The sequence below is a fragment of the Beta vulgaris genome, chromosome 9, assembly GCF_026745355.1.
Source record: "Beta vulgaris subsp. vulgaris cultivar EL10 chromosome 9, EL10.2, whole genome shotgun sequence".
Classification (NCBI taxonomy): Eukaryota; Viridiplantae; Streptophyta; class Magnoliopsida; order Caryophyllales; family Amaranthaceae; genus Beta; species Beta vulgaris.
This window is the reverse complement of record NC_079210.1, coordinates 21,362,561-21,376,249: the sequence shown is the minus strand read 5'-3', so window position 1 is coordinate 21,376,249 and position 13,689 is coordinate 21,362,561. Positions and strand designations below refer to the sequence as shown.

Sequence of the window (13,689 nt, the reverse complement as noted above, 5' to 3'; positions counted from 1 at the left end):
GACGCTAAAAGGCGAAAATAGGCCTAAAATAACATTTTTGTTCTCGAAATTCAACCAACAGCAAAGGCAAGCCTAAAAATCTTTAGACTAGTTATATTATAACTCATATTATTATTTTGAAAAATAATTTGGAGTTAAGTGACTCAAAATCTTAGAATTGGAAGTGAAAAAGCGAAAATAGGTCTAAAATGGCATTTACGTTCCCAAAATTCAACCAACAACAAATACAAGCCTAAAAATCTACCCACTAGTTGTATTTCCTCATATTTATATGAAATTCATAAAATTACCATGTTTTAGGGTAGAATGTGGTCATTTTTTGCAAATATGTGCTACTTTGCTTTCCATACCAATTAACTTACCCATCGATTTAACCTAAACTAATATATACTAATAAGTTACATACCTTTTGAAGATCATCGATGTTAGTGGAATGGTTGACGATATCGAACATGTACCTCAACACATAATAGCCACATGGAACTCCATGATCTTGTTACGGACACTAAAATTCACCAAACCATGCATCTAATGACATTCATGTTAGATGTGGATATAAGTATGTGGTGGAAAGTGTTTATATATAAGGACAAGCAAATTAGTCATGTTACTTAACTGATATCCAAATAGGAGCTTTTGGTACTCAAAGTCCTACTCCACTACTATGCTTCATCATACTACATCAATACATTATATACATTATATACATTATATACAATGTGTAATATGAATAAGTGCGTATAGGCGCAAAGAATCAAAGTGGTAGACTTGGTTACTTAACAAACATATCGCAATCAGTGTCCAACCAAAGCTACTACGACAAGAAAATATAGTTATTAATCATAGAACAATTAAAAAGTGAATATAATTATCGAATAATAAAAATAAAGCGGATTTAACAAGCATAATTCGTAATATACATGACAAATATGATCTAATGATATCATAAACGAGATGATGCTTTGAAACTCGTATATATACTCTTTCAATACAACTTTCTTTTAAGAAATTGTCATCTCGTATTATGTTAAGACCTATCCAACCAAACATTGTATCACTTGGTGTTCCAAGCAATTCATTGTAAAATAACCTTAGAAATCATATCGATTAAAAGTAAACTTACTTATTATGGAAGTTGAATTGAATACTAATTGAACATATGTATATGTATATCTATATACTTATTTACTTCCTCCATTTCGTTTTAAATGCAACAAAGGAATATTTTATATCTCACAAAAAAATACCCTTTGTTGCATTTAAAACAAAACGGAGGAAATATTATCTTATTGAAGTTCGTATCATGGAAACATTCAACTCTAACCCACATAAGAATTCATCAATATCAAGCTTAGAAATGAATGTCGATGACTCCTTAAGGTAGTGGAATTGTTGCGCCCCGAAAGGAACCTTTATTTTACTATCATCGGGAAAATCCCTAGCACACTCATGTAACAAAAAGCGTGGAATACTAAGGCCTCGCAACACCTCTATGTATACACGTAATCGTGTCCCCTCATTTAAGGATCCGATGATGAAACGTATAGTGGTCTTAATTGTACCGCTCCACGGGTAGATCAGTCTAAAAAGCCATTCAAAATTATTTCGAAAAGTGTTAAAGCCCTATTTTCAAGCCCAATTAATTATTCATGATAATTAATTGTATTTTGAGCTTAATTCTTTGAAAAGTCCAATTAATTATTCAACAATAATTAATTGATTTATTTTTAATAAATAAATATTTTTTATAAAAAAAATTATATAATTAAAATCAGATTTTATCCCGTTTTATAAAAAGCTGGCAAAGGCACGTTAGGAGTTAGACTGGTGCGTCTAGCGCACTAACCTACGCATGCGCAGCCTGTGCGTCCGGCGCACCTCTGTCCGCTTGTGCTAGGTGAACTAATCTACACCTGACACATGGATTTCTGACTCATTCAGAGTGTTACGTCAAGCGCAGTTCTCTGAGTGAGACGCGGAGTTTCTTTCTTGTCTTTTTCAAAACGCGTTCAATGTGTACGCTTTTTACCGGACATGCCATGTCATGCGCTTGACATGTCATCCTGCGCCAGGCGCAGCTGGCGTGTGAGGCGTAGTGTCGTTTTCCCTATAAATAGGCCGGATTGGTACAACTTTCAGGACGGAATTTTTCACATAACACTCGACGAATACTTTACGAATAACTTTTTACGAACTACAAAACCTCCGTACAAAATTCACACCTTTCAAACACAAATACAATCATTCTACATACATTCATACATTCAGATTTTCAAGCTTCACGATTTCTCATCCAGAAGTTTGTGAATCTCGCAGACCCAAACCATGATATAATCCTGAGGGTCTTTAAATAAATTCTCTATTTTTATATTGAAGTTACTAATAGTTTCTTTCATGTTGTAGATTTTTCATATTAAATCATTGTACTGTATATTCTAAACCTTTATTATTTCTTTTTATTTATTTTTATATGTAATTATACGCATGTCCGATCATTCGATGCATATTATATGATTGTCCTGCTTTATTGCTTTTATCACCCACATGTTATTTTTTTTAATCAAAGGCGTAAAGAACTGTTCCAATAGTAATCAGATTAATTTGGACAACTTTTTAGGTTCCCTATAATATTCATTGCCTAAATAACATATCACAAAAATTTAGTCTTTTTATGTGTTTTTCGAACCAATCTAGACTAAATATTTTAAGGTGTTTAAAATATTGTATGATTATTCTTTGGCATCACCTTTGAACTCAATATTAGGTTCATTTTGACCATATATTGAGTCATAATAGGGAAATCTACATTGGATAAGTCACTAATTTGTTCCTACGATTTTCCAATATCCAATTAGGCTTATGATTCTTCTTTTAAAGAATTGGTGGCGACTTCAAAACGTATTCAATACAAAAACCTTTATAGTGGGGTAGTCAAATCTATTACGCGCTCATCCCACGTAGTCGAAATAAAAACACGCCTACAATTAGGCAACTCCGATGCGGATGATTTTTTAAAAAAAATAATTTTTTTAAATGAGTGGGTTAAATTTGAAAAATACGATTCATTCATATTTTTCAGCCATTGAATAATATACAGTTTTGCATATGCATGGCTTTTGATCAGCCACCATAAGGAAAATCTACATTACCTCATTAGCACATGTTCTATGTGTGAGGTCACCCCCGGGGGTTTGCGCTTTGTCCTTCCAAGAAGCATCCTAAGCGATAGTGTTGGATCTTAGTCATAAGCAAACTTACCCAACCATTGCATTGTTATCTTGTTCCTAACTTGAGACTATAGCGCATCTTACACGTACGTGGCCACCTCTTTAAGCTAGGGTACGAAGCGTGAGATCAATATGTTAGTCATGGACCCTTTCAGCCTTAACCTAAACCTAAGCAATAGTTTCAAACATAGAACTCGACTTTAGGTTGGAACTTTGCATCCATGTTATATGACATTTGCCTATGATTGCAATTTTTGCTTGTTATTATATTGTCAAATTGTCATTATTATGCGTCGTTTCTAAAATCGCATCTAACCAACAATGAAAATCGTAAATTGCCCAATACATCGCCTAAATCCCCTAAAAATGTGTCGGGGATTAGTGCGCCAAGTGCAATAAGTTGCGCCTGGTGCACCACTCCCGCACCGGAAGCACAGTTGTGCCTCGCACGCAGCAATGTTGCGCAGCATGTAGTCTGTGCATCGCATGTTTCTCGTCGATTTAGTCGCCGTAATGGATGATCCTACGTACAGTCATATATTCGTTTTTCTGCATTCGTGATGCGTGTCGTTCCGCAACAAAATTAAATTCATAAATAACACACTAACTCTAACAAATAGATAGAGAAAGTAAGGGTCGAATCCACAGAGACTTCTTTATTATCTTAAACTAATTGTTTACCTATATAAATCATTATTATTATATATTTACATATGGGGGATTTGGATATCACATCTATACTAAAATTGTTGAACTAAAATATGAATATATAAATTAAAGGAAATTAATTCGATTTTATAATATATATAACTAAGAAACTAATAGGAGACATGTAACTTTCTATAGTAACTGGGTATAATCATTGACTCAATCGACTAGCCTGGGATAGATTGGTTAACTATATAATTCCATGAAAGCAAGTAGATTACTAGCTTTATCTTTCTGACTCGCTAAATCCCGTGAAAGCACAAAAATTTAATCCTAATCAATCTAAATTAACCCAACCATGAAAGCATGTATCAAATTGACATCATTAGAAACACCCACCAACTGAACTCAAACTTGCTAGTAAGCTGCAACCAATTGAATTCAATTATTACACAAGATTCTAGCAATTATAATTAGACCAGAAAGTGCAACCTAATTAAAACTACAATTAATCTAACAATGGAAACATGAAATAATTTAGGTGATCAAACTAAATCAATAAACATGAATTAAAAGTCAGATAATAAACCTTGTATAAATACCCAAAAGAAACTAATTGTTTATAACACAAACAAAATCGTAATCTCATAAACCCATATATCAAATAGTCAATTACATGTTCCTACTAGTGTAAAAACTACTCTAAATTAGACATGAAAACAATAAAAATAGAAAGAAGAGAGTAAAGAAAACTTATTATGGATGAATTTCTCTCGTCTTCCACTGCCTTCTTCATTATATTTCTTCCACAACCCTCTGGTCTCTTTTGTGCGGCTCACCTTTTCTTCCACAGCCCTCCTTAGGTTTAGGGTATAAGAACCCTTTGTTTCCTCCTTTGACTCTTCGTTTCTTTTTTTTTTTTTTTTTGAATACTTGGGCCTTCGGCCCCTTTTTACTTAGCTGTGTGACTTCTCCAATGAATCATGATGCTGCTTGCTAGTTGGTACAAGTGGGCCAACCCCATTTATGTTTCAAATTCTAAATGCAATTAAGATATTTGGGTTGTAGGTGTGTAACACAATTTCTACCAAGTAAACAGCTGAATTGGCTCTTGCTTTATTCTAGAACGTTGTGGGTCTCGATCTCAGCTTTTCGTAGCCACTTGATCATCTCATTTTGATTACGTATGAGTGAGATATGACCAAAATACTATATCAGCCCTGCAAAATTAGTAATACTCGAATTTAGTGCATCTTTCCGAACTCTATTCAGATCGGTTATCACTAAATAATTAATATAGACACAAATTCATCTTTTAAACACAAAAAATAATTGTCAAGTGATTAAACCGAAATAGCCTAAAAGTATTATATTTAACCCATATAACTCAATAGACGACACTAAAAGTATTATATTAGAGGGTAAAAATATGTATAAATAGGCACTTATCTATTAGCAAAAAAAAAAAGTGATCATATTAGGAGTTTCACCTAATTCAAGAAAAACAGTCTTTTCATGTAAGGTCAAGTTTGTCCAAAAAAGTGCATCTAGAAAAGTGGTCATGGTAGAGTTAGGAGTGTCATGCATGTCTACTTCTTTTGGTTTCATCCTTACTATCCCTGTTAACCTTACCTTACCACATTCATCAATTTCAAAAAAGTTACATTTTTCAAAATCAATCCTACACCTTCTTCTATTCTACCTTTTTTCAACAAAATTTACCAATCATCATCATACCACGACATTTCAATACAAAATATATTTTCAAAATTAATCCATCATATTTTCCTAACAAAAGATAAGGGGGTCCTTTCAAAAATAAATTTCAAAAATTCTAAGCCCAGTCTAAACACCTTCAATCCAATAAACATCAATCCAATCAGTCCAACTCACTTGCATGCATTTTAAGCCCGTATGCATTAGAGTCCATTTTTCATTCATATTAGGCCCGTCTAATTTGAGTCCATATATTCATTAGCATTAGAGTCGATCTTAGGCCTATATAAGTCTAGCTAATGTCAAAATCTAGGCTCATTTGCATCTATGGGTGAAATCTAATCCATGTCAAGCCCAATCCAAGTCTAATCCTAGTATATTCCATTATAAGTCCAATCGTAGTCTAAGTTAAACCTATATGTCAATTCATATCGTAGGTCTAGTTTGCATCTTATGTAAGCCATCGTTTATCTTCGGACTATAAAAGTTCATACCTTAAAGTCTAGCCTGCTTGCTCACCCATAAATTCAAGGTCTAGCGTTCCTTAAGTCTATAGGCAATTGTTGTGTCTAGCCTACTTGCTCACCTGTAAGTTCAAAGTCTAATATTCCTTAAGACCATAGGCAATTTTTTTGTCTAGCCTGCTTGCTCACCCGTAAGTTCAAGGTCTAGCATTCCTTAAGTCCATAGGTAATTTTTGAGTCTAGCCTGCTTAGTTTAATGTATGTTTCGAAGTCTAGTTGTCTAGCCTACTTGCTCACCCGTAAGTTCAAAGTCTAGTTTCCTATCCTGCTTGCCATAAATTAAGAGTTTGGTCTCTGTTATTGTCTATCCTTCCTTAATGTCTAGCCTACTTCCTCATCTGTAATTTCAAAGTCTAGCATTCCATAAGTCCATAAACAATTTTTTAGTCTATCCTACTTAGTCTAATGTATGTTCCGAAGTTTAGTTGTCTAGCTTGCTTGCTCATTGTAAGTTGAAAGTCTAGGAAGTAGCCTGCTTACCTTAAGCTAAGAGTCTAGTCTCCCTTATTGTCCTGTGTTCCTTAAAGTCTAGCCTACTTGATCAACCATAGGTTCAAAGTCTAGTCTCTGCTAAACCCAATCGTGGAGTCCAGTCTGCTTGCATGGTCCAGTCCATTCCATGTTTGCATTTACATATAGTTAGGCACATGTCTCCATCATGTTCAAGTCCCTATTAGTCCAAAATCCATAACCATTTATATTCCCATTTCTAATCATTTTCCATTTCCATTTCTCACCCCTAACTCCCATTTTCATCTCTTATTCCCACTTCCCATCTCCATTTCTCATTTCGAAAATATTATTCATTAAAATCAACGAGGTCGATTCGATTTTTATTCAGGACGGATCACGAGATTGTAACTTGGGAATACCCAACAGAAAGGATACAAGGTCAACCTACTCCCGGACTCATCAAACGCATTCTCACATTATCAGGCGAATCCTCTTACTTGTCTGAATCACCATCTAAAATGGGAGACGCTAATGAACAGCTCAGTGCCATTATGGACCAACTTCAACTGATGAACTCTAGTCTTACAGAACAAGACAAAGAGATTAAGGAGCTGATAGAGAAACTGACTGAGGAAGAAGCGCAAGAGGACTCTCCTCCGCCGCCACCACCTCCTGATACGACTGAGACAGAATTGAGGTTTGAGAAGCTCGAGTAATTAATCCAGTCAATTCTTGCACTCGAGAGTCGGAATCATGGCCATGACATCATTGATGCTGAACTAGGGGACAAGCTCCCTAAAAAGGTGACATTGGGCGCCCTCCCAAAATTCATAGGGGTCCTAGACCCAGATGACCACTTGAGAGTTTTTTCCATTTTTATGGCCCTCATGGGCCTGAATAAGGATCTGTTTTCTTATGTCTTTCCTTTAACATTAGATGCACACCCATCCAAGTGGTTCAGATCACTGAATAAAGGCAAGCTGAACAACTAGGACTACATCAGAGAAGAGTTCCACAAACAATATATATACAATTGTAGACACATAGTTGTGTCTCCCTATTTAGTACCCTATGACGTCTAATATCCTACTCCAATTGGTCTATATCGAACAAAGAATAAAGAGCTAGTCTAAAATAAAATGTTTTAAGCCTAAATCAATTTTCTAACTCTTTTTATTAACTCATTTCCGAAAACCTTTTTCTAATAGTTTTATTAAGCGCACTTCCTAAAATATTTTAAAGTAACTTTTTTAAGGCCCATCTTTCAAAACCTTTTTTAAATAGTTTTTATGAAAGCATAATTTATAAAATCCATAACTTGGTCATTGATGTTATGTTTTATATAGAGTTTTTCACTCTACTTATAAGCTAAAAAGAATGTCAAATGGTGCTCTTAGGAGCTATTTTATGCTAACTTTCTCAATCTAGTCGGGGTTTTCTGGTTTGTGTCGAATTGCAGGTTTTAGCGAATTATTTCCCTAATATCTACTATTATCTAATCGTTCCTCTGGATTGGAGAGGTTTGATGCTGAGTTCCAAGCAACCGAGGACACATTTCGAGACCTTTCAGCAAACGAAGATTGATGAATTGGTGGAACCAAGAAGATCGTCCAGGCCCGGTCACATCGGGCGTCCCAACCCCAATCGGGCGCCCAAGAGTGCGAACGAGCTGTTCGGTTGCCGACCTGTTCGAAGACCTTCGCCCGTTCGTGATTTGATGTTAAAGCCTTATCGGGTGTGCTTGTGTGTGATGTTGTGTGACTGTTGAAGGAAATTAAAACTAGGGGAAAAAAAAGGAGGGCTGCGCCGGAAGGGCTGTGCTTTTCCTAAAAGCGCAACTTTACTAGTGAAGGGCTGCGCTTTTTAAAAAAGTGCAGCCCTACATAACAGAAGGGCTGCGCTTTTTAAAAAAAAGTGCAGCCCTTCACTTAGTAGGGAAGGGCTGCACTTTTAAGAAAAGCGCAACCCTTCTTAAAAAAATTTGAAATAAAAAATTCGCGGGCTTCAAATATTAAGCGGGCTTCAAATATATTATCCCTCCTTCTCTCTCCTCTCTCACGTCCCTCCTCCCTTTTCCTCCTTCTCTCTCCTCTCTCACGTCCCTCCTCCCTTTCCTCCTTCTCTCTCAAAAACTCCCAGAAACGCGACAAAAAGCCTGAAATGATTTGCACTAATCATGCCGACGGAGTCCGATTGCCTATTGTGATACCTTTTCGGAAGCGGAACGGGCCAACGAGTCAAACTAGGCATCCGAGTTAGTTTAAGGCTCCAACTAGGCATTTTAAGTATTTCCGAATTTTATTATTTTCTTAATTATGTATTAGGGTTTTGTTTTATGTATTTAAACATTATTAGGTCAATGTTTGGAGGCAGTTTTTGACTTTTCAAATCTATAATTTCAATCTTTGTTTTGATTAATTCTTGTATTTTCAGATCTATAATTTCGTCTCTTCTGTATTTTAGTTTTTGTTCCTTTTTTTTCATTTTCGTTTCGTTCATTTTTTTTTTTTTTTGGTTTAGTTGCAATGTAGATCTATAATTTCTTCTCTTCTATAATTTCTTCTCTTCTGGATTTGGATGGTTTACTTTAAAGTTTATGCAAATGTTAAAATTCAGAAAATGTGAGATTAATATATGAGTAAAAAAATGTCAAAAAAAATTTTTTTTTTTTTTTGGTAGGAAGGGCTGCGCTTTTACCGAAAAAGCGCAGCCCTTACTTGTGAAGGGATGCGCTTGAAAAGCGCAGCCCTACTTAAAAGTGAAGGGCTGCTATTGAAAGGGCTGCTGTCAAAAAGCGCAGCCCTAAGGGCCTTTTTTAGCGCAGCCCTTCCTTATTTTTCCACTAGTGTAAGCAACCCGATTGCATCAGGGGAACTGTTCGATTGCATCGAGCGTGTTCTATTTTTGAGTTGAGATAAAATTTATATCCCGATTCCATTGGGCATGTGTGGCCCGATCGGGCGGTTGGCCTAGCACGTATATTTTAATGATTTCTAGGCTATTTTTGTATTACTTTTCCTTTATGTTTTAGGTTTAGTATAAATACGAGAATTAGAACATTACTAAGACATCTTTTATTCATCTTTGGTTTAGCCTTTGTTTTTCATAATTAACTATAGAGAGTAATTCAAGAACCCTAGTTTATTGTTTTCCGCTTTGGATTCAGATCAAACCTTTGGATTAGTCGCAAGTTCAATATAGTTCTTAAGTTTGGTAATCTTCTTTATTCATTTCTCTATCATTGATTAGATTCATCTCTTAGTTATTTGCAACTATTTGAAGTATGAATTATTATATTAATTTTATTATTGTTTTCATCACTACTACAATAAAGCCTAAAGAGACCCCCTAAAATCTCATTTAGAGACCACATGAGAGGTGGTCTTCAGCTCACAGGTCTCTCAGGATAAATAACCACTTATTGTGGGTGGTTTCTTAATTTGATAAAAGAGACCACTTCCTTAAAATAAGTGGTTATTTAGGAATTTAAATAAGGGAAAAGAAAAAAGGATAAGACGCCACATTTTACAGATAGGTGGTCTTTTTTATCTTACAAAGAAATCATTTTTAATATGTAGGTGGTCTTTTTAGTCATTCCTTAAAATACCACCTGAACGAAAAAAAAGGTGGTCTCTTTAACCTGTTTTTTTTTTTAAAAAAAAACGACAATAAAAATATTTTAATATTATTATACGCGCGCGCTTCTCCAATCTGTTTCACTTGCTCCTTACATATATATAAAACATTTAGGCACTTGTATTGAAATAATTCAAATGACTTTAAAATTGGAATACTTTTTCATTCATTTAATATCATTCACTACAATTAAATCACATATAATATTTAAAAGATTCCAAAAATTCAACTAAGTTATAAAAAAAATAATAGAACACCTAGGCCTGTCATTTCTTCCAATTCATGTGCACAAAAATAGAAGCACCTCCCTAATCCCGCTCAAAAAGAAAATACACACATCCTAATTAAAATGGTCATTATCTTCCAATTCTTCTTCATCCACTTGTTTATACTCATCCACATATTTGATCCACAAGTCTCTGAGCTCATCAATCTTATTTTGAGAAAATTCAGTTGTAACTCCCCAAAGTACTGCAAAATATAAAATATTAAATAGATAAACATACAAGCTGAATATGCTATAACAAAACAATTTATCGACACATAACAAATACATTCATAAATATAATGTTAGTGTTCTTAAGAATGATACCTTATCAGGAATTGCTTGTCGCCTTTTCTCTACAGTCTCGAGCATATATCGGCACACATAATAACCACAGTCATGAGATTCTTGGTGTTGACGAGGACACTAATTCATAGATTTTTTAGTGAAGGAGAATACCAAAAGCAATAAACAATTAGTACATTGATATTTTCCACTTGATTGACATAGTATAAACACAAGTTGCCATAAAAAAATAATGACATAGTATACCTCAGGTTTTTTCGACTTGATTGTCGGATTCTTTTTTATTTTCTTAATGTCCATTCGAAATGTGTGGCTGAATCTTATGAATCCGCTAAAAAATGACACGGAATAGTTAGGTAATTACTTTGATATTATGATTCAAATATATGTAAATCATTTTGGGTACTTTACTACATACTCATTGATGGTATATCAATCTCATATAAGAATTGTTCCTGTTTCGTTTTGTTGGTAGACATCATAAAGAGACACCATTTCTATATTAAACCACATAAGTTGGATCCTGTTCTGAAATAGCTGATCTTCCTTTATAAAGCGAAGTAGACTAGTAATTAGGGGTCATCAATTAGACACGACGACAAAGTGTAAAATTAGAAACACTATAAATCAAGTGGGAATAAGAGATTAAGGAAATTCCATGTCTTCAAAATAATCTCATTTTTCTGGTGGATCAATTCCAAAAAGGAGAAAAGATTTCTAATAGTCTATTCAGTCAGGCAATCTCGAATACTTCTCGCTTGCTTATGACATTCAACTTTCAAGGACCAATATAAGTTATGCAACCCCAAAAGAGGCACACCAGAACTTATAAAATTTAATGGAACTGAATTATGAGGGCTTCCACTTATAGAAGTTAATTCATTTCCAAATTAGCATGCTTCTAGTTTCAACTTTCATTTAAAATCATCTAAGGAACTATAAGTGCATATTTTACAGCAGAAAAATTAGTTGGGCAACACCTGATAACAAAATAGAAATGTTTTAGATGAGATGCAACCATATGTACCCTTATGCAGAAGCAGAACAAAATGACCAAGCACTAAAAACAATCAGGAGAAGGACGATGGTTTTATTGATCTTGGACTCAGCTTGAAAACACTTCACACACAGAATTGTTATCCAATTGATCAAAGTATGCTTTTTATCTCACTGTTTCTATCCATCATGTTTTCCAGGATATATTGTAAAGTTGATTCTTGGTAGGACAGTAAGTTTTCTCATGTTTGATGTGATATACATTCCAATTTTCATAGTGTGTTTAGTCTAAAACACCAGTATCATGGATGATAGAACATAACTTTAACTTCTATTTATCGATAGCAGATTAACCACAACTCAAATTTGATAGCAGACGTTATCATAGATTAACTTGATAGCAGATTAATCGATTAACATGAAAAGATGTGTTAATCAATAGCAGATTAATCATCATCACAGCTCTTGGAATCTTTTCATGTTGTATATGTAAATAATTTGTAATTCAGGATACAATTTAATTTATAATGAAAATCTATAAACAAATTAAACAAGAATTTCGATCAAAAAATATATATTTCAATTACCCTAACAAAACAAATTGGAGGGCGAGATGAATTGGGTTCAACTAGTTTAATACCTGGATACTGGCGGACGAATTACGTCACTATGGCGTGGTGGCGTTGCTGGGGCGTGGTGGCGTTGCTGCGGCGTGGTGGTGGTAATCGAACAAGACTCCACTGGCAGACGAAATTGAGAGACCGGCGAAGACGTAATTGGACGACAAACCTGACTCCACTGGCAGACGAATTGGCCGGCGAGGTAAAGCGACAGTTTCCGGCGATTGAATTTTGGCGCAATTTCAGGCGGGTGGTGCAGTATTGTTCTATCGGTAGTGGACGTGTTTGAGGAAGACGCTTTTGGCTTTTTTTTTTTTTTATTGGCTTTCAAATTACATTGGGCAATAATTTGTTAATGATCGATGGAGTAAGTAAATTAAAGGTAAATCAAGTAATTAAAGAATAGTATATTTAGGATTTAACTTTTTTAAAATAGAGATAACTAACTTTTAGTGGATATATATGTGGGTCTGTTGATTTTTTTTTTAATTAGTAATTAGTAATATTAGTTATTATATACACGTACATGAATATATATGAAAAAAAAATTTAAAAAAATATAAAATCAAAATCACCACTTAATAGGAATAAGTGGTTTCTTTAATATTGGAAACTTTTGATAAGGTTCAAAAAGACCACCTTCTAAAGGATGGTTGAATTGTTCATGCTTGATTTATGAATTAAGCGTGACTTGTATTTCTATTATCGCAATACTGAATCTCCTTCGAGAGGAAATATTTCATATAGGCTCTCAACCATTAGGCAGAGTGATCATTGACCATGCAAGAGCATTTAGGTGATCTTTGAGGGAGGTAATGCTCGAGAGAAATTACATGTTCCCTAGATAAATTGACTTATTAGGTAGTTATCATTCGTACCTGATTTTTCGTATTGTATGAATAGTTAGTGATCCATGATCATATTTCTTTATTAATTGATTCATTCCCTCGTATTTAATTCTGTTATTCGCTTAGTTTGGTAAACCAACCATTTTCATCTGATTTAGTTAGTATAATATTAGAGTTCAAATACAATAGTATAACTTTCTCCCAGTGGATTCGATCCTGACTCCCCTAACTACTAGTTACTGGACTTTAGGTTATTTTTGATTAGGTGATACGACTTTAGCATGTAAGTCATATCCTCCTTATGAACTTCAGCTGAAGCATCAACAGCTGAACTTGAGAGAGAAGAATCTTGCGAAATATACAAAGTTCCACACTTGACACCCTTCAGCACATCCTTTGAACCCTTGTAAACATTCACAACACCACCCCCACCTCTGAAACTGAACCCCT

General features: G+C 34.5%; 1 long non-coding RNA gene across 1 annotated transcript; it reads right to left on the bottom strand.

Moving 5' to 3' along the window:
- Nucleotides 1–10,674: 10,674 nt before the first annotated feature.
- LOC130590112 (uncharacterized) lies at nucleotides 10,675–13,057 on the bottom strand. The gene is made up of 3 exons (XR_008967779.1): nucleotides 12,412–13,057; nucleotides 11,022–11,106; nucleotides 10,675–10,895 (listed from the first exon to the last, which is right to left on the bottom strand). It is a non-coding gene; the product is annotated as an uncharacterized LOC130590112 (long non-coding RNA).
- Nucleotides 13,058–13,689: the final 632 nt, after the last annotated feature.